Here is an 18999-nt window from a genome sequence, read left to right as displayed (position 1 = left end):
TCATCACCATTTCAGCATCACGCCCCACCATTGGGTTATTTTCAAGATTCTACACCAGACAAGTCACTCAGGGAGACTGGTGTGGGCTTGATTCAGTCATCCACGCGCTGGTGTCTGGAGTCCTTTGAGACGTGTAAGGTATTTTGAGTACTTACTTGCGTCTGGCAGATTTTGACACCAGCCTTGCGTTCTTGCAGAGCAACAGATAGAAGCCAGAGAGGATACTCTGAGGCATCGTAAATGGCATTAGAAACCTGTCACAGACAGTTGAATTGGGTACCCTTCGCATAGCCAGTACAATGCAGCTTAGCACTTTAATTTACATTCCTGGGAGACGCTGCTGGCTAACTAGCTAGCTGTCACAGTAATAGCAATCTGCAACCCATAATTCACTCTGAGAAGAAAAAGAGAATCTTAACCAATGGAATTTTCCATGTATCCATCTCTCTGTACAAAGCAAAATACCAAATCACAAAACGGCACGTCAAGGCTTTCCATCTAATTGGTAGTAACCTGCTAAAACTTCTTTCAAACTGTCTTTTTTACCGTTAATCAATTGTGCAACTGGCTTTCCAGCAAATTCCATTTGTTCCCCCTTGTGCCATCACTGGCATCTCAGACATCAATACTTCAAAGTCTCTGTGCCTTGGTTTCCTTTTCTCCTAACCTTACTAATTTAAGACTAACCCTATTTCTTTAAGCTCTGATCCACCAAACTGCTTAAGCAAGCACTAAATCCTCATAAAGTTCTTCGTGTATCTGCATACTTTGTTTAATAGGGATAGATTTAGGCATATTACATAAAGGAAAATTCATGCTTAAAAATTGTATTTAATTGATGACTGAGAAAGGAAATTCCTTTGGGTCAAGTCTGTCTTTTATTCTGTGAGGACACCACCATCGTTATAAAGTCTGTAACCTCACAGCAACATAAACAGCAAAATATTATTCTTACATTTCAGAGACTGGAATACGCTACTCAGAAGGATATACATCTGTTAACTAAGGATGTACAGCATGTTCTCTGCTGTGAGGTTTTAGGATAGTTTTAAGTTCTTCAAGTTAGTGGGTCAATTTTTCTAGAAATTCAGTTCTATGGGCTAATAAATCTCACTGTTCATAGGGTTTATCCCAGGCTAAGTGCAGTCCATATTAATCTTATTAAATTCCTCCCTTGCATGATCCCATCTCTCTGGGCAGTTTTAAATACCCCTAGCAAGCACACAGATGTATGCATTTCTTCAGTGATATGAATGCAGTCCACAGATGTTTGCTGTCCACTGCAAATAAATGAACGTGACAATGAAAGTTCTGACATGCATTGAAATTTGGGGTAAATTTAGGGGGTTTTTTGCCATTGAATGGCTAATAGTATCATGAATGAACAGACAGGTGGTAGTATTGTTGACTTTTTGCTTTAGTTTTTGGACCCTTCAATAACTTTTTTGGCATCCATTTTGATCAAAAACACCAAAGTCAGTTGGGTTCAAATCCCCTCCGGGAATGCCCGGATCCCCATATTAGCTTAGCTTTGCTTATTAGTTCATACCTTTGCACAGTGAGAGCTCAGGCTTTCATCTCAGCTGTTCCACTTCCTCATTATAGGGGGATTAGTCAAATCACATCAGCAAAAGATCTGCATTGCTGGCCCTGAGTAGTGTGAAACCTTCATAAGGAAGAATTTTAGGATATGACTCTGAGTCAGAAGACTTGCTTCTTGAACAAGAATTAACTAGAGCTGTGTGAAACTTGGCAGATCAAAATCTCAGAGGTTGTGCAAAGTTGAAAAAAAAAAAAAAAAAGAAGAAAAATTAAAACAGATTTGATGCTTCTGTTTGCGTGTCTGGAGTTTCTCAGAGATTCTGTCTTTGGTGAACTCAAGAAAGGGTTTGTTGGCTTTGAGTTGTACTTCGCAAGTGGCAGATATGTTTTTAGAGGAAGGAAACTTCATTGCCAGCTTATTGGTTGGGGCCTGCAGAGGTCAGCGAATTTCCAGATGTGCCAATGATTCCTGGACAAATGCATCTATGTTGGCACCTTGGTCCTGCAAAATAAGGGACAATTATTCTTTCTCATTTCTTTTGATTGCAAGGCCTTTCAAGCTTTAAAGTACTAACTCTTATTTTGAGTTAGTGCACTGCTGAACAGCAAGAAATCTGTGTATCTCAGCCATGGCACTGAAAGGTCATTATTGTACAGTTAAATAAGAAAATGAACACTTTGACCCAAACACAATTGCAGTTTTGCTCCATTTGAAAATCATCTGACTTTTCATTGTCAAATTAGGCTAGGTTTGAATTTGGTAACAATGCCTCTATGCAGGTCACCTCTTTCTATGCGAAGAGTGAGACAAATTTAATGTTAACCCTTGAAATACTTAACTTGCTTGAAAAGGAAATTACTCTGTGGAATGAGACAGGGAAAATCCTTTCTGATAAAATCAGCACTGCATCAGTAGTCACACCGAACTTTCCATTTCTTTTGGAAGTTGAAAAATCAGTACACAAGCAACTGGAAGTGACCTGAACCTGGACTTTTGCCTATCATTTCTTAGCCTTACCACCAAGGGTAAAAAAAAAAAAAAAAAAAAAAAAAAGGAAGAAAAACAGGGATTAGGAAGAACTAGTTTTATTACTTTCATAAAGCCTCATGAGGCTACTTCAGGTTGGAGAGCTTTCAAATGCTTTTCTGTAGCTCTTATGGACTGTAGCAACCAGTTGGAGATGCAGAGCGATGATGAAGGGTGAGGTGCTGGGATTTTTCCCACCTCTTGGCTCAGGATGAGGTAACTCACCCCACTAAGAACAACATTGGCTTTTCTAGGTGGCCTCTGTCAAGCGCGACTGCAGGTCTCCCTTGTACCTCACGCTGAGTTTTATGTCCAAAGAATTAAAACGGTGAGCCTGACTCATTCCTCCGAGCTGGCATCCGCCACCAGGTCTGGGGAGAACAAAACCCCATCAGTCTCGGTGCCGGGTGCTGATAGCAAGGTAGCGCCGACCACCTCAGCCCCGCTGACGAAACCTCATGTTTTCTCGTTGCTGTTGTGTTTCTGTTACCACCCCCCCACACACTCTCATTCCCCTTTCACAGCTCTGTTTTTAAATGACTCCTTCTTTGACGAAGAGAGAGACTCCTGTTCGCTGCCTTGACAAGCCCCATGAGTTTTACTAAGTCATTCACGAGTGTCACTTACCCCGTGTGGGTGGCCTTGAAGCAGGCAACAGGCAACACCAGGCAATGTGCATTAGGCAATGGGCTTCATAATCCCCCTTTTTCCTTCATCTCCTTCCCTCTCTGCCACTCTGGGCCCCTTCTGCTGGCCCAAGCCCTAACAAAATTAATGTGTTTCTTTGGACCATACCTCTCGGCACAGTAACCGCATTCTCTTGCTCTCTCATTTCATCCGCATCTCTCTTCTGGCTGCAGTTATAATCCGGTGGGTAGGAATGGGAGAGACTGTGGCTTTGAATTCTTTGGCTCATTTACCCTACTGCCTGGAAACCTCTTGCCAGCGCATCTCATGTCTGTCTTTCATGCTGTAAAATGACAGCCCCAAAGGCTGGCGCTCCGCTCAGCCAAAGGAGGAAGGCAGCACATGAATCAGCATCTCTGTAAGATCCTCTGAGAAAGGAGATACCACACACGGCCTCGGTCATGGCTCACAATAGCAGTTTGTTATCTCTGGCCCAATTCGGTTTGTGGCAACTGGCTCCTGAAAGCCATAGTCATTTCCAATTGCGATGGTCTTTCTCTCAAAGGGTGTCTTCTCTGATTAGGAGTCTATGCAGACCCTCAAATCATTTCATTAAGGCAGGAAACAGGATGGTTTCGGGAGAGAGAGGGGAAGGAGAGGGAAGATCAACAAAGTCCATTCTAAAAAAAAAGATATAACGATGCATCTTCTGGTGGGCTGGTAGAAAATGACAAACTTGGCCTTTACACATGCCTCACACCTCAGCTACCTTGTCCAGGCATTGTTATCAGCACTCACTGATGAAAACAATGTGTTAGCTCTTTAAAGCAGAGACAGGCTTCTTATATAGATATCCACACCAAACACAAGCGCTCTAAGTACTGTCACAATACAGGTAGAGTAATTAAGAGAAGCTCCCTGGCCTTGTATGTCAGGGAGGAACACTGGTGAGATTTATCCTACCTGAAGGAAAGCACACAGCTCCCCTAGGAGAAACCAGCACGTCTGCTGGGCTGGATGCATCATTGCACCAGTGGGAGAGACAGAGAGGGAGCTGGTGAGAAGGTAGGAGGAAAGACTGCTGGCTGCATAGCTTAACTCACAGGAAGGGTGAGCTTCATCAGTCTGTGTTTCATCCTTAGACCTCAGGTGTCTCCACCTCAGTTCATAACCCAGGCTCCCATTTCATTCAATACAGAGGAATAAGCATTTTAAGGATTGACTCACCTGACCCATGGTGAGCAAAGACTTTAAGATGAGATGAGTTGCTTCTTAGACTATATTGATTTTGCTGGTTAGACTCTCAATGGAGACCACATATGCTTAGGTGACTAGCTCTGACTGAAATGCGTACTTTATGGCAGGCATCTCTGTTTAGTCAGTAATCATATTCGGGAATCACAAATGTGACATTAACCAGGCTGGAGTGTAAGAAAATTTTACAATGTGGCATAAGGTACCAACAGAATCACAGATTCATAGAATCATAGGATGGTTTGGGTTGGAAGGAACCTTAAAGATCATGTAGTTCCAACCCCCTGCCACGGGCAGGGACACCTTCCACTAGACCAGGTTGCTCAAAGCCCCATCCAGCCTGGCCTTGAACACTGCCAGGGATGGGGCAGCCACAGCCTCTCTGGGCAACCTGTGCCAGTGCCTCACCACCCTCACAGCGAAGAACTTCTTCTTTACATCTAATCTAAATCTGCCCTCTTTCAGTTTAAAGCCATTATCCCTTGTCCTATCACTACACTCCCTGAACTGCGTAAGCAATTGTGGAAGAACTGTAAGAATTATCTTTTGTGTGCATCCTCTCACTAAATCAGTATCCCCCTTTCCCTGTACAATGGACACAGACCCTAAGTTTACATGAGTCTGTCTCTACACACTGATCATGATTCATGTCTTTCCTCTCCTGAAACAGTAATGCACAGGTTTTGTGTTTGCACATTTAGCTAAGGCACGAGCGATGAGAAAGCAACGCAGAAGGCTAAGGTGAACGCGGACCTTGCTTGAAGGAAAATGGGATGGGACTGTGAGGAATTAAGGATGAATATGAATTACTCCCATTCTCGGGTCCCTTTTCTATCCATCAGCAGAAATCTCCACCTTCTGATGTTAACATGGAGCATATTCTCAGGTCGTGCACTGTATTAATAATGAAAAAGTGGATATTTTAAAGAGTTCTTAATGCTTTGCTTGCACCAGTCATTTTTCTCATCTTGTGCTGATCAAAACTGCTCCATAATTCTTCATATTTCATAGCTTCTTAGCAGGTGTCCAAGTTTACAGCATTGCTGAAACATCCAATCACTACAGACTCTCTAAGACTAATTTAGAATAATATGAAAATAATTTAATCAGCTTCAACATGCCAGGAAACCAATACCCTGTCAGACGGTGAAATCCATGCTGCCAGCTGTCAAGAGGCTCTGGATTTAGAATATAGTAAAACTTTTACAAACAAACCCTGGAGCCAAATTCCTCCCATCGTTATTTTTTTCAAGGAAGCAACCAGTAGTCAACTCTGAGGCACAGATTTATTGAGAAGAGGTATAAAACAGATAAATACATTAATAAATCCCATTCATTTATTAGCCCAGGAATATCATGGACACAATGCCCTGGACAACTTAAAATGGAGAATTTGGTATATTCCACATTCAGAGACTAGAGGACATTAATAATCCATCAGTATTATTATGTTCTAAGCAAAAAACATGGGGCAGGATTGACTCCTTTTTCTGGGGAGCAATCAAACACAGGTACATATTATCACACTACTCTACAACTTCCAGTCACTATGCTAAGTGCTCTTTACGTGCACAGGACAGGTCTCATCCCATAAATCCTCCCATGAACAGCTAAAACTGATCAGTCACAGAAGAAATAAGAGAAGAGGCAGAAAGAAATTAGAGGAGTTGACTAAGGGACTGGACGAGATTAGATAAAATTACTAAAGTCATACAGTACACCTACATATCCACCCTCTGAACCCATACTCCCTAAATCTGAATATCAGTGTGTCCTTCCCTGTACAGGCTGAGATGGTCATCATTCCTTCGTTGGTATAGGAGCTACGGAATTAGGAAAAAAAGGCTCTGGAGGTCTTCTTTTGAAATCATGGTATATTTTGGAGACACATCATAATAGCAAAGACAAGGGGCCTTAAAAAAGATTTGGTAATAAGATTAAAGATATCTCATGGGAAAAAAACCTTTTACATTTTTCTAAGTGCTGTGAGTATATGTATATATTATAAACAAGTATACACACATATATTCCTTCTTTTGGAATATGTAAGTGTAATTCCCTCAGTCTTCCCTCATGGGCCATGGTAGCTGGACTTTCTTACTGCTTTCCTCTGACTTCTGTACAGTTGGTTCACCTCTTCTTCTTGAAATCCAGTGGCCAGCACTGAATTCAGTAGTTGTCTGAGACCTTCGCACCCTGCCCTCCTTTTCTCCTAAGTAAAAATTTAGTTAACGATTGCTCAGCAAGGTTTTATATGCTTTATTGATATAGGTCCTATGACCCCTATGACCTCTACATGCTTTAACAAGACCAACAATCTCATTTGCAGTGGTTTGATTATATTTATTGATGCCTGTGTGTACAACCACTTTATGTTTTTGTGTTTAATCTGATCAGAAAATAACATTTAGGGCTCCTTAGGAGTGGTTTCAGTCTATATGATGCCTCAAAACGAAGCCTACTGATTTCATGTCCTCAAAAGTAATCCCATTCTCAAGCGGTTTGATCACTCAGAACCTTGTGAGACATGACCCCAACAACCAAATCAATTAACTGCATAACTGTGTAATTTTACATGTGTAAAACTCACTGAAAACAGGGATTTAAGTGCCTGCATAAGGGTAACCATGTGTTTATGCGCTTGCTAAATGAGGCCTTTAGTTCACTTGAGGACCCATAAGAGGAAAAGCTTTTCCCATCCATGGCTAATGTAGGCATCAACGCGTACGTGTGAATGAGGAGGTGCATATCTCTGTGCACAGTACCAAGGAGAGGGGAAATGAGTACTCATTCCACTTGTCACCTCCACCACATTAAATATTAATATCCGTTTCACTCTCTTTTCCACTGAGGTAGAACTTACCTCTGGATTCCTTTACCACCACTTTATTATTTTCTTTAACTTTCAATACACTGTTAACAATGATTTGCTGAGGGTGCTCTCACAAAGAATGAAATAAAATAAAATCAGCTTCCAGGAAGGGAGGTTGAGAAATTTTTTTTTTTTTTTTTTCCCAGTGAAAAATTGTACTCTACTTTTTTCCAAGTAACTTCATCTCCTCTTGTCTTTCATGGGCTCTCAAATACCTTAGTATACAGCCCTGAATATATTTTTACGCATTTAGCGGTGGCTAAGGAAATTCTGAATGTGTTGTATGTGTGTGCCAAAGCACACTATTGTTCTGGAATAGCTGATACAAGTGGGGAAAAGTTAAAAAGAAGATAATATTATATAGATCTAGAGGGCAGGCTTGGAGTACTGGCTGTCAAGATTGTTTTAAACTTTTTAAAAATTTTGCTTTATCTTTAAACTCTTCAGATTAAATTTTCTGAATCTTGTTTCTTTTTCCCTTTCCTTCTCCTTCTTCCCCCTTCCCTTCCCTTCCCATTGTGGCTGGCTATGATTATCACGAGGACTAAAAATTAGTGATAAAAACCTGGAGCTAACAGGTACAGAGACAGCGATGAGGATTGTCCTGGGGCAGAAGAATAGGCAGGATAATCTCCATCTGCTGAAAACCACAGCTCTCCCATGGTGTCCTCTGTACCTCCAGTACCTCCAGAATAACAGTTCTTCTGTTATGCTGCAAATCCCAGGAAGATCTGTGTGGGTGCCCATATGAGGCAACATGCCCAAATTCATTATTTATTTCCCCCCTTTTTTTAACGATTAAGAGAAAATGTATCGGGAGGGCACTAAAAGGACAATGGTATGGTTGCAAAATCAAGTTCTTCAACGTTAGAAAGTGACCTTCTATATCAGCCCCTTCAAACGTATCCCTGATGCAGGCTTTTATTTCATGACGTAGTGCTGCTTTTCCCACGGCACCCTTCCCTCGGTGAGAACAGTAGATGCAAATTCTACAGCTGAAGGGGAGCAATTAGTACCTGAGGTTGCCAGCTTTACAGCCCTTGCCTCGTTTGTTGCAGAATTTGAGCGGCATGTCCATAAATTAAACCCTGCCTTCAGGACTGTACTCTGCCTCTTCTACAGCTGCTGGATGACTCAGGCCAAGTTGCTTAGTACAAACTTCACACAAATGGTGGCTCATGGATTTTTTTTGTGCGTTGTGGCTTGAGTTTCTGAGGTCTGCTAGGCAGAAGGAGCATAGACGTGGTTCAGATGAGCTCCCTCAAGTCCCGGACACCCTTAATTTGCAGCATCTTAATGAAATACTGAGCACTCCTAACTGCAACCGAAATCAAAGGAAACTTCTTCAAATAAGTAAATATTGTGGGATTTGTCTGTCTTAGCCCCTCTGCAGGGTAATTCATCTTATTCCAAGATAGTCATCCAAGACATATTAGATGAAGCCCCTCTGAATGTGCTTGTTTCTCCCCACAGACTATGACAAAATGAGTAGCTCAGAGAAAGAAATGGCTTTTAGACAGGTATAGTTGAAAGAGATTAATAAGGTATAAATGCTTAAACCCTTGCCAAAGCAGGCACTCAGAGCTCCACCTGGACACCAAAATAACTGGACACTTTTCATGTAAATCTTAATCTATTTATCAGGTTCCTATTAGTAAAATGAGGATAACGTTCCCATCTCAGATGGATATTCTGAAGATGATTAATGTTGGAAAACCACTCAGGAATGCCAAAAAAAGCCCAGGAGGAAACGAACAGTTCTGTCTTTAGAGCAGCCTTTGAACTGTGGGTAGAAAATACATCCTGGAAGCAACTACTGCACAATAAAGCTAAAATTGTATAACGAATTGCTGCTGGGTATGCTTCTCACCATGGGAGGTTCCCATTTAAGTATATTAGGCTACCATATAACCAAGTTGCAAGATAACATGTAATAAAAGGGAGAAGGGTAAGGTTTCACAGGGAACTTTTATTTTGGCTTATTTTAATTACTGAGAAATTCACTTTGCAACTTCAGTCCCATTGATACTTTTTCATACAGATTTGTGTGCATGTGTTGTTCTATGTGTGCAATATATAACAATGTATTAATATATACATGAACACAGAAGCAAAAAAAATATTCTGATCTCTTTCACCTTCTGGACACTTTTCCCTCTTTCCAGGGAATAAAATGCTAAAAGTATCCCATTTTCCAAAATGAGCAAAATAAAGCAAAAAAGATTCTATAAATTCAGCTGTGGACAGATGTCTCCCAAAGAACAACTTCAAATACTATTAGTAAAAGAGGATTGGTATATCTCAAAGTTCTCAATCATTTCTGAAAAGGCTTAGCATTGTCAGTGTAGAGATTTGTGATTCTGAGTGCCTCATTTTATATTTTTATATATATATATATACATATTTACTTTTAGTAAGTTCAGGTTCATATATATAAGGCCTGGAATTCCAAAGTGAATGTGAATAACCCTCTCCCCCAAATACTAGGAATAAAGACTCGTAATAAACTAAAGAATTAATAGCAAGTGCACTTATTGCCATGGAAACACAGCCTAAACAAATATTAGGAGGTTCTGATTCCCAGAATTCACACATGCCAATACAATTATTCCGCAGAGTTACCCATAGCCCCAGTGATCCTATGCGTGCAGTGTGCCTATACAACATTGATATTCTTCTCCGTATGTGTGGTGTGAACCCTCTCCTGCTTTTCAATCTCTGCTGAGGTAATATCAACTGGAGTATTAATAATAGCATTCATCTAAATTTGGAGTTGAAGGGACAGGGGAGACGACTGGGTGGGAACAGGGCGATTTCAGTTTGTTTTGTTCTGTTTCTATGCTCATACGCGTATTTGTCTCGGACTGCCTAGATGTTGCCATAGTGACCTTTGATAAATCCATGTTATGGATGCTGTGAAATATAAAGCCATGCCACATTTCAGGGAGTGTAAGTTCATGGAATAAAGCAGGGGGCTGGGATCTTCAAAGGTATATTGGTCAGATTTAACACCCTCATCCATTCTAATAAATGCTTTTATCTTAATTAAAAAATGTATGCCTGCTAGCCTAGAAATTCGTTCCGCTTTTGAGAAGTTTATATGAGAAAATTCATAAAGTGTCCAAAGCAGTCAGCTGCATTTGATCAGCCTATATCATTTCCATTTATTTAGTATGGGTAAAAACCCCACCTTTCCCTCACTGTTACCATGCTTTGTGAGCTTTTCTTAATTCAGGAGAGAAAAGAACAGATTCAGATCATTGCTTCCAATGCACCAGCATTCACTACTGAAACCAAAAGAAACTTTCTGCTGTGTACCTAAGGCATATAACACCTCCGAGGTCTCTACCTCCATCTGGAAGACACCAGTCATGTTCATCTATATCTTGGAAGGCAGAGACTTCACTTGCTTAAAAATTGGACATTTCAAGCTAGGGAGAAACGAACTATGAACAGAAATGGGTACTTTGAGAGATGAATTATTCTACTTTATATCTTAGGCATCCAATCCAGGACTCAACATTTAAGTTTTAAATATTAAGTGAGGTAAACCCCAGACTAAGTGCATCTATGGCAGTTGTTAGCATCAGGAATGAACACCTCATCGTGTCCCTAAAAAGCGGCTGAGATCCATCATTCCACAGTCAGTCTGTGATAAAGGCAGGACCCAACCGCAGCTCTTGAAAATCTCTGGGTCTCTGTTGCAAAGACTTAAAAGCCTGCCTTCATTCTGCCTGGTTTTTTAGGAAAGTCACTGAAGCACCTTTCTGAAGAGCTTTCTTGTCCCACACTCTCTATAACCAGTGCAGAGAAACGGCCACTTTGGAGGACGGTTTATCCCAGCATTCCTAAACCACTACCCAAAGTTGGGGTGAATGTTCCACATGTCTTCACAGAGCTGAAAGGCAGAGCCCTGATGATTAACTTAGATTGAGTGCTGAGGGTAGAATTAATCTCCCTTAACCATAGTCATTTAAAATGTAAGCCCCTGCTTTAAGCCAGGTTTCCTGCTTTTATCAGTGAAAGGTCACTTGAGAGGGCATCTCATGCCATCTATTTTAGACAATTATCTAACGATGAACGAATCCAACTGAGGGGTCTGTGACAACAGAGGAAATCCTGGGTGATGATCTCCCTACGAAAGGCTAGCACTAGTATCATTTTCTTCTCCTTACTTATATTATTAACTATGTCCATCGAAGGACAAAACCTCTAATGTTTCCAAGATACAGCACGATCTCCATCCAGGAAACATTCACAAACTGCAGCTGTAGCAACCTCCTTCCACTCCAGCACCACGTACCTCCACTTATTGGTACATTTCTGATAATTTCCAACTTTCTTTAACACCTGCACATTATCTGTCATGGACCTGCTGCTCCAATTACTATGACGACTGCACGAGCAGAGCTGCTCAGACAGCCACTCAGCGTTTTTGAGGGCTCTCCAGTTTTCCTGTCCTCTGCCTGGCACTGCAACAGCTTTCTCATAAATCAGTGGATCCAGCCATGTCCAGCTGCGCATACTGCAGTTCCCAGCGGCTATATGACTATGGGTCAGATCACAGCTGAAACTTTCACACCTCTCATTGTGTTGTTTTCGAAGTCTACCAGACTTCCATCGAATTTACGATGAGGTGGTCTTCACATCAATTAACTTGCGCTATCTAAAAGTTAAGCAATTAGACAAAGCAATTAGACCAGGCTCCCTGTAGAGTCAATGAAGAGAACCTGAGTGGCAGATTTAAGGGACGGCTGGATAGCCCAGGTGATTTGCCCTCCAGCAGACACCGCCAAAAGGTAATTCATCCCATCCCTTAGTGTCTGAGATAGAGAGCATTTCCTGCAGCTGTTGCTTATCCCTCTGTTGACTAGAGATAAAGATTAAACTACCAGCACAAGCAAGACACTTTTTTTTTTTTTTTTTTTTCTTTAAGACTGCTAGAATTATAGAATCATAGAATGGTTTGGGACTTTTAAAAATCATCTAGTCCAACCCCTCTGTCATGGACAAGGACATCTGTTGCTAGATCAGGTTGCTCAAAGCCCTCTCCAACTTGACCTTGAACACTTCCAATGATGGTGCATCCACAACTTCTCTGGGCAGCCTGTTCCAGTCTCTCACCACCTTGGTCATAAAATAATTCTTCTTTATGCTCAATCTAAACCCACCCTCTCTCAGTTTAAAACTGTTGAGCCTTGTTCTTTCACTACAGGCCTTGGCAAAAAGTCTCTTCCCATCTTTCTTCTAAGCCCCTTTTATATATTGAAAGGCCATAATAAGTTCTCCCCGGAGCCTTCTCTTCTCCAGGCTGAACAACCCCAACCCTCTCAGCCTGTCTTCACAGGAGAGGTGCTCCAGCCCTCTGATCACCTTCGTGGCCCTCCTCTGGACCTGCTCCAACAGGCCCACGGGTTTTTTTGTACTGGGGACCCCAGAGCTGGATGCAGCACTGCAGTTTGGGTCTCACGAGAGCAGAATACAGAGGAAGAACCCCCTCCCTCAACATGCTGGCCACACTACTTTTTATGCAGCCCAGAATACAATCAGCTTTCTGGGCTGCAAGTGCACGTTGCCGGCTTGTGTCCAAGATTAACCCCATTTTTGATGCCCACCTTAAGCATTATGGCTGCTGTAGTATCTTAAGGTCAAGAAAGTGCAGAGCAGGTCAGAATTCCATTACCTCAGGCTTTCAGATCTTGTCATCCTGTAGGTCCAGCAATGGAGAGATGTTATTACATTAAAGGTAAGCTGAAAGCATAGTATTCGCTCTTCACCAAGGCTTTACAATGACTCCAGGCTAAGCCAATGCTCCAGGCTCCCACCATGATCAACTTAAGTGGACTATATGTGATTTCCATGCTGCTCTCTCTTTGTAGTCTTTTTTTCTATGCCATATTCTCTTATCTGTATCTGAAGAACATGACATATATGACACCAGGTTGTCTGTACAAGGATATGTCACTGTGCAATGCTTCCAAAAATTGCTTTAATGTGTGGGACAATTCTGAGAATAATAGTACATTCCGTTAAGTTCATAGATATTTAACAAGAACAAATGGTCAAATGGAGGCTAGAGGTCCTGTCAGGGTCATTCCTTACCAGATGCCAGATAACCAGTTAAAAGCAAGAGACATCTTGTACACCTCAAACGCAAAAAATCTTCGATCGTAGCTTACTTGTTCTCCGTCATACAGAAATTAGGCTTTACTACCATGCTGGTGGCAAGTCAGAGGACTAAGGATGAGATGGAAATGAATACCAGTGTGATTGGAAGAATTCAGGAAAGATCTGTAAGTATCAGCCAAAGCCTGGAAATCTTACACTGCACTGAGAAACTAAGTAAGCTCCCACTGTTTAGTCAAATGTAGAGAAGATTAAGATCGGCCTGAGTCACTGTCTCTAAGTGCTTATACAGGACAACATTTTCTCTTAATGGAGAGCTTTTTAGTGTGGCAGACTTTAAAAAAGGTTGGCATAAAGTTATGCCAGGCTGGAAAAAAAACCCAACAAACCAGCAACAAGTCCAAAAAACATAAGTTCCCTGCAGAAAAGATAACTAGCTATTGAGATGACTAACAAGGGCAATCATGGGTTTCGCAATGGAAAAAGGATTTAAATAGAGATCAAATACTTTTCTAGGAAGGAGTCTCCAGGTGAAGCAGCAGTTAAGAGAAAGGTGCAGCAAACTCTGGGTAATTTTATCCTGTTTTGTGATTGCTGAGGTGTCAAAATAGATGATTGCAATGTTCTTTTCTCGCCTTAAAATCAGTGCTACCAGAAATAAAAAGCAGACTATTTTGTCTAGGTAGACACTAGGTGGCCCACAAACCACACACACACACACACACACACACACTCACACACTCGTATTGGTGTGCGTGCACATGCAGACACTCATCCTGAGCTGTTGTAGGACCCACTGTAAACCTTGGAGAACGCATCTGTCAGAGCTCTGCGTGGTACTGCCAGGGATATTGCCCATTACACGATTTGTACATATTTAGGCTTAGCCAACCTAAGCTGATTGCAGGTACTTAAAATTGCTTTTGTGCCATGAACACTTAACGCTAAACCTCTTTTAATTTGCACCGTGCTACTCAGAGAGATCATATCATTCTTCTGTTCAATGTAAATTCCCAATCTGGCAATCCTAGCCTGCTTGGGTATTTTTTTAATAATAATTAAAAAAAAGAATTTAATAAGGATTTGAGTTTCTTTATTGAGCTTTTATTGTCCAGTCTTGTAATTGAATCACTCTGCTGTGACAGCGCGACTGAGGCTGTTATTAGCAAATTCTATAAACAATGGACTTGATCCCTTTATGAAAAACCATTGTAGGGGGAATAGTTAATCTGGGCTAAAAAAAATGAGGTTCTGGGAGGGGAAGGGGGAAATACAATTGCAGATTCCAAATATTTAAAACTGTTTCTGCACTTTCTCATTCCAGCCCCCTCCTCCCTCCACTTCCCTTCTCCCACCACCCGGCTGCTCAAATCCCTTTTTGTTCTTTGTGCCCTGCCTCTCTCAGGCAGAACTTGTTTGCAACACGATCACCAGGGAGGAAATTTTGTCTACAGAGAAAAGCCTCCTCTCTGAGAAGGCCATGTTGGTTCTGGTTTTCTAAGTAACTTTGGATTTTTGATGGCAAACCACCACAGCTGGAAGACTGTACTCTTAACAGGTACTGAAGAGAGGGAGGTAGTCTTCATCACACAGTGCTGGCATTTAATTTGAACATCTCCATTGAAATTCGTCATTCTGGGCTCCCTTTGTACTCTAGCCAAAGATAGAGTCTTGGGTGCAATTCATCCTATTCAAAAGTAGAAAACTAGACAAGTCAGCTGACATTCCCTAATCACATGGTGCTTAAGCATAGTTTCCACTGGCTATATAAGATCCATGAACTAGCTCCTTAGCTGATGTTGACGTGGTAGTGGTATATGTATACTTGAAATGAACATGGAATTTCTGTTGATACCAGGTTTTCCAGCTGCTACTTTGTCTCCTTGGCCGCCTTTTTTTAATGCAAAAACTAAAGATGGGTGAATGATCATTTCTGTGGGAACAACAGCTAAGTGTTCTGATGGTCCAAGGGCATAATCAAGGTCCACAGGGTGTTAGACAAGTCCCTGGCTATAAAGTTGACATTGCCAACTTTGGAAAGGCTCTCTGTTTCATTGTCTGAGTTCTCTACTCAGTTCATAATTTCTCTAGGGCAAAGTCTGTTTCTTATTGTGCATTTGTATAAGTCACATCAGGAGCTGGATCTTGGCTGTGGTCACGTAGCACCACTGCTGTAGCAAACATTAATCATAATAATAAATAACTGATCAGGACTGTGATGATAGTGAGGTTAAAGAAATATTGGTTAATACGTTATCGTAACAGTTCTAAATGTGAACTTTAACCCAGAGTCTGCAGAAATCAGTAGAAATATTGTGGCATTTAGAGCAGCTTCCATTGACCTTGCATAACCAACACTAAGACCTTCGTTTTTTTGCAGGCATCAAAGGTAAGGTTGGTTTCAGACAGCACACCTAATAGGAGACACTTAATGTTCAGATATGGAAAAAAGGAGACATCTGTGTGAACAATAGGCATGAAAATCAGACAAAGAGGCAGAATTATGAAGAGCTTCATGAAGCTAGAAGGTGAAGTTAAGAACACAGGCAGTTAGGTTTCTATATTGAGTAGAAAGACTCCCTTTGAGCAAACCATGGAAGCTGGAACAAGAAGTAATCCAATTTGGGGAAGATGGAAGACTGGATGAGTGTTAAGAAGCTGGATGAGAGCTGAGGACATACTGAAGGCTGGTAGAAAGGATTAGTTCTAGGGACAGATTTGAGGTTTCTGATGGAAAGAGAGTGGAGAGTATTTGCATTTTTTCTTGATGTATTTCTTGTGATGTATCAAACAAGATGGGCTACTTGAAGGCAGAAGTGTCAAGGTATATAGAAAGTCTATGGTAGTTATGACAGAAGTATGGAAAGGAAAAGAAATTTTTTTCTATAAAATATTCATAGACCAAATAGATTGGGTTTACCAATTTTAGCTTTATTTGAGTAAGGAATAAGGTTTGGGAAGGAATGACACAGGTGAAGGCATAGCATAAGAGAAGCAGAAGACGTGGTCATGCTGAAAATCAAGGAAGATTACAGACAAAAATGTATAGAAGCCAAAGCCCAAACTTAGGCACAAACACCTGTAAGGACCATGGATACATATTGAGAAGTAACAAGCTGCAAACACTCTGCCTGGAAAAAGCTTGGGATCCTATAAAAAGCATCCACATCTGTACCCCTTACTCTCTCTGGCAGTGAGCACTTTCAATGATATTTGGCCACGGGAAAAGGGGAGCACAAGTTGCAGACTTCCACTACATGATTGGTTGGTGGAGGAGATGCAACTACTCAGAGATGTAGAGCAGAAGGGTGAAAAGTCACAAGCTGCAGAAGAGGAAACTATGGTTGGATATAATGGAAAATTTGCTGAAAACTCAGTTGGACAAGGGCACAATCTGACTTTGGATATAGCCCTTTTTTTGAGCAAGAAGTTGGACTCGGGACCCCCAGAGGTCTTTTTTAGACTAGACATGTTTATGATTTCATGACATTATGAGAAACCAGTGAGACTTTCAAAGCCTCTAACCAAGCAGTTTTCAACTCTACAGGATCAACTTCTAATTGATTTCTACTTTGTGCAAATCCATTTGTTCACTGGGGTAAAAGGGTTTGTTGAAAGCACACCCATAGTGATTTGAATACACATATGTATGCAGAGAGCTGAAAAGTAGATGGGAAAATTACAGTAAGAGTGAGTAACAAGTCTGTTGAACCCATGTATGGAGCCCTTAAGCAGGAATAAATTGAAAACTTCCACTGACACCAGAGCTTTTTGCTCTGGATTCTACTTGTATTTCAATGAGCTACTAATGACTGTATGGGGAAAAAATTGGCATCTCTCACTGGGATGAGCTATTAATGACTGTATGGAGAAAAATTGGCATCTCTCACTAGGATGAATTATCTGACTTGTAAGTCACCGTCACTATTTTGAACTGCAATATATATATTTGAACAATATATATATTTGAACACACATGCCAGGCATTTTTCCCGTGCAATGTACAGAAAAAAATTAAGCCAATTATTTTAATGTGATGAAACTTAAAAGTTGATCTGGGTGTTTCTATGGTCACAGACCTCTGTTTATAAGTTTGGTCTTCCCCCAGCAGTTAAAGAGGAGCCTGATGACCAATAGGAAAGCAAGACCTCATTCTCCACATTCCATTAGCTTCATAATTCCACATTAAATGATGGGTTTAGTGCCATATGGTGAAGTCTGATATGAAGAAGAGAGGGAAAAAAATTAATATATATACACTCGTGCACACATGTATATGCACACACACAAATATGTACGTGTATGTGTGAAATATATGTGTATACATACATATTTTGCACATGATTAACCTGCCTGGTTTCCTTCAGGAAATGGCATATATTGATGAAGTGAAGCAAAAATTTTTAAACCTTTGCAATGATTCTTCACGCTGTTAAGATTTTCTTCAGTCTGGATTTGGGTTTGAGATTTTTATTTTAAATTTAACTGCATGGATAGCCTCACTGCAATTCTAATTTTCTGGAGTCAGCCTGGAAACCACAAAGCAGAATTCTTTCCAGGCGCTATGACTTTCAACACGTAACCTAAATAACAATACTGTTTTTACCTAATGGTCTAAACATCTTAAGTATTAAACGAGGGATAAATTTGTCATGAGGTCAAGAGTTAAGAACTCTTAAATAAAAGAGTTTTGAGAATGTGCATGTGAAGGACAGCGGTAATATCATTTCCATACATCAATTTTCTTTTCAGATTACAATTGCACTAGCAAAAAGTCTCTGGACTTATGTTATTACAGTTCCAAGTCTATCTTAAACCACAAACTAGAAGGGTCCTGGTATTCATCTGCTCAGCCTTCACCTGGTTCTTCTGACTAAATATGAAAAGACAAATTGAACTTTCTTCAGCAGAATAAGCCTGCTAAAAATTGCCACCTTATTACTGATATTACAGCAGTGCCAGGGAGCTCTCAACCATGATCCTAATGGTGCTGTCACACATTGCAAAAAAAACCTTGTAAAAGACATACCTTGCTACAGAGGCAGAAAAAGAGTGAGAAAAAGGAGATTTTCTTATTACAAGTAGGGAAACAAGGTGCAAAGCTGCTTTGCTCAGGGTGAGATAAAGCATCTCTAAAACTGAATGCAGATCTTTGAATACTGGTTCAGTGAGGATCTGATCATTGGTTTACCAGCATGGGTCAAATTAAAAGGTGGTATCTACAGCCCTGGTTCATTAGCATTTACGACATAAATCGATTGTTACTCCTAGGGGCTAATTTTACTTTTCACATGAGTTCTGCTTACACTGAAACTGCTGATCTGTACAGGGAGCCAAAAGCTTTCTACTGAAGGAAGCACATCTTACAGACATGTCTAAAACTAACTCTGGGGTCATGTTTTTGGGGAGACTTTAGACTGGCACTTAGTCTGAAGGTACTAATCCAGATGTGAAGGGGGAAACTCAGCTTCAAACAACCTTTATTCCACTTTCCAGCACTGACTTTCTGCATAATTGCAGCCATGCCATGTCAGCTCTGAACCCACTCCTA

At 40.9% G+C, this 18999-nt stretch overlaps 1 protein-coding gene across 1 annotated transcript in view; it reads left to right on the top strand.

Moving 5' to 3' along the window:
• The window catches only part of SNAP47 (synaptosome associated protein 47), a 548280-nt gene extending 535578 nt beyond the window's left edge, over positions 1-12702 (top strand). The window contains exon 7 of the transcript XR_007505848.1: positions 12606-12702. The gene's annotated coding sequence lies outside the window, so the exon portion shown is untranslated. The remainder of the gene's footprint in view (positions 1-12605) is intronic.
• Positions 12703-18999: the final 6297 nt, after the last annotated feature.

This window comes from Accipiter gentilis, chromosome 4 (assembly GCF_929443795.1).
Source record: "Accipiter gentilis chromosome 4, bAccGen1.1, whole genome shotgun sequence".
In the NCBI taxonomy this organism is placed as follows: domain Eukaryota; kingdom Metazoa; phylum Chordata; class Aves; order Accipitriformes; family Accipitridae; genus Astur; species Astur gentilis.
Note: the sequence above shows the minus strand (reverse complement) of the source record. Positions and strands in the feature narration are given on the sequence as shown.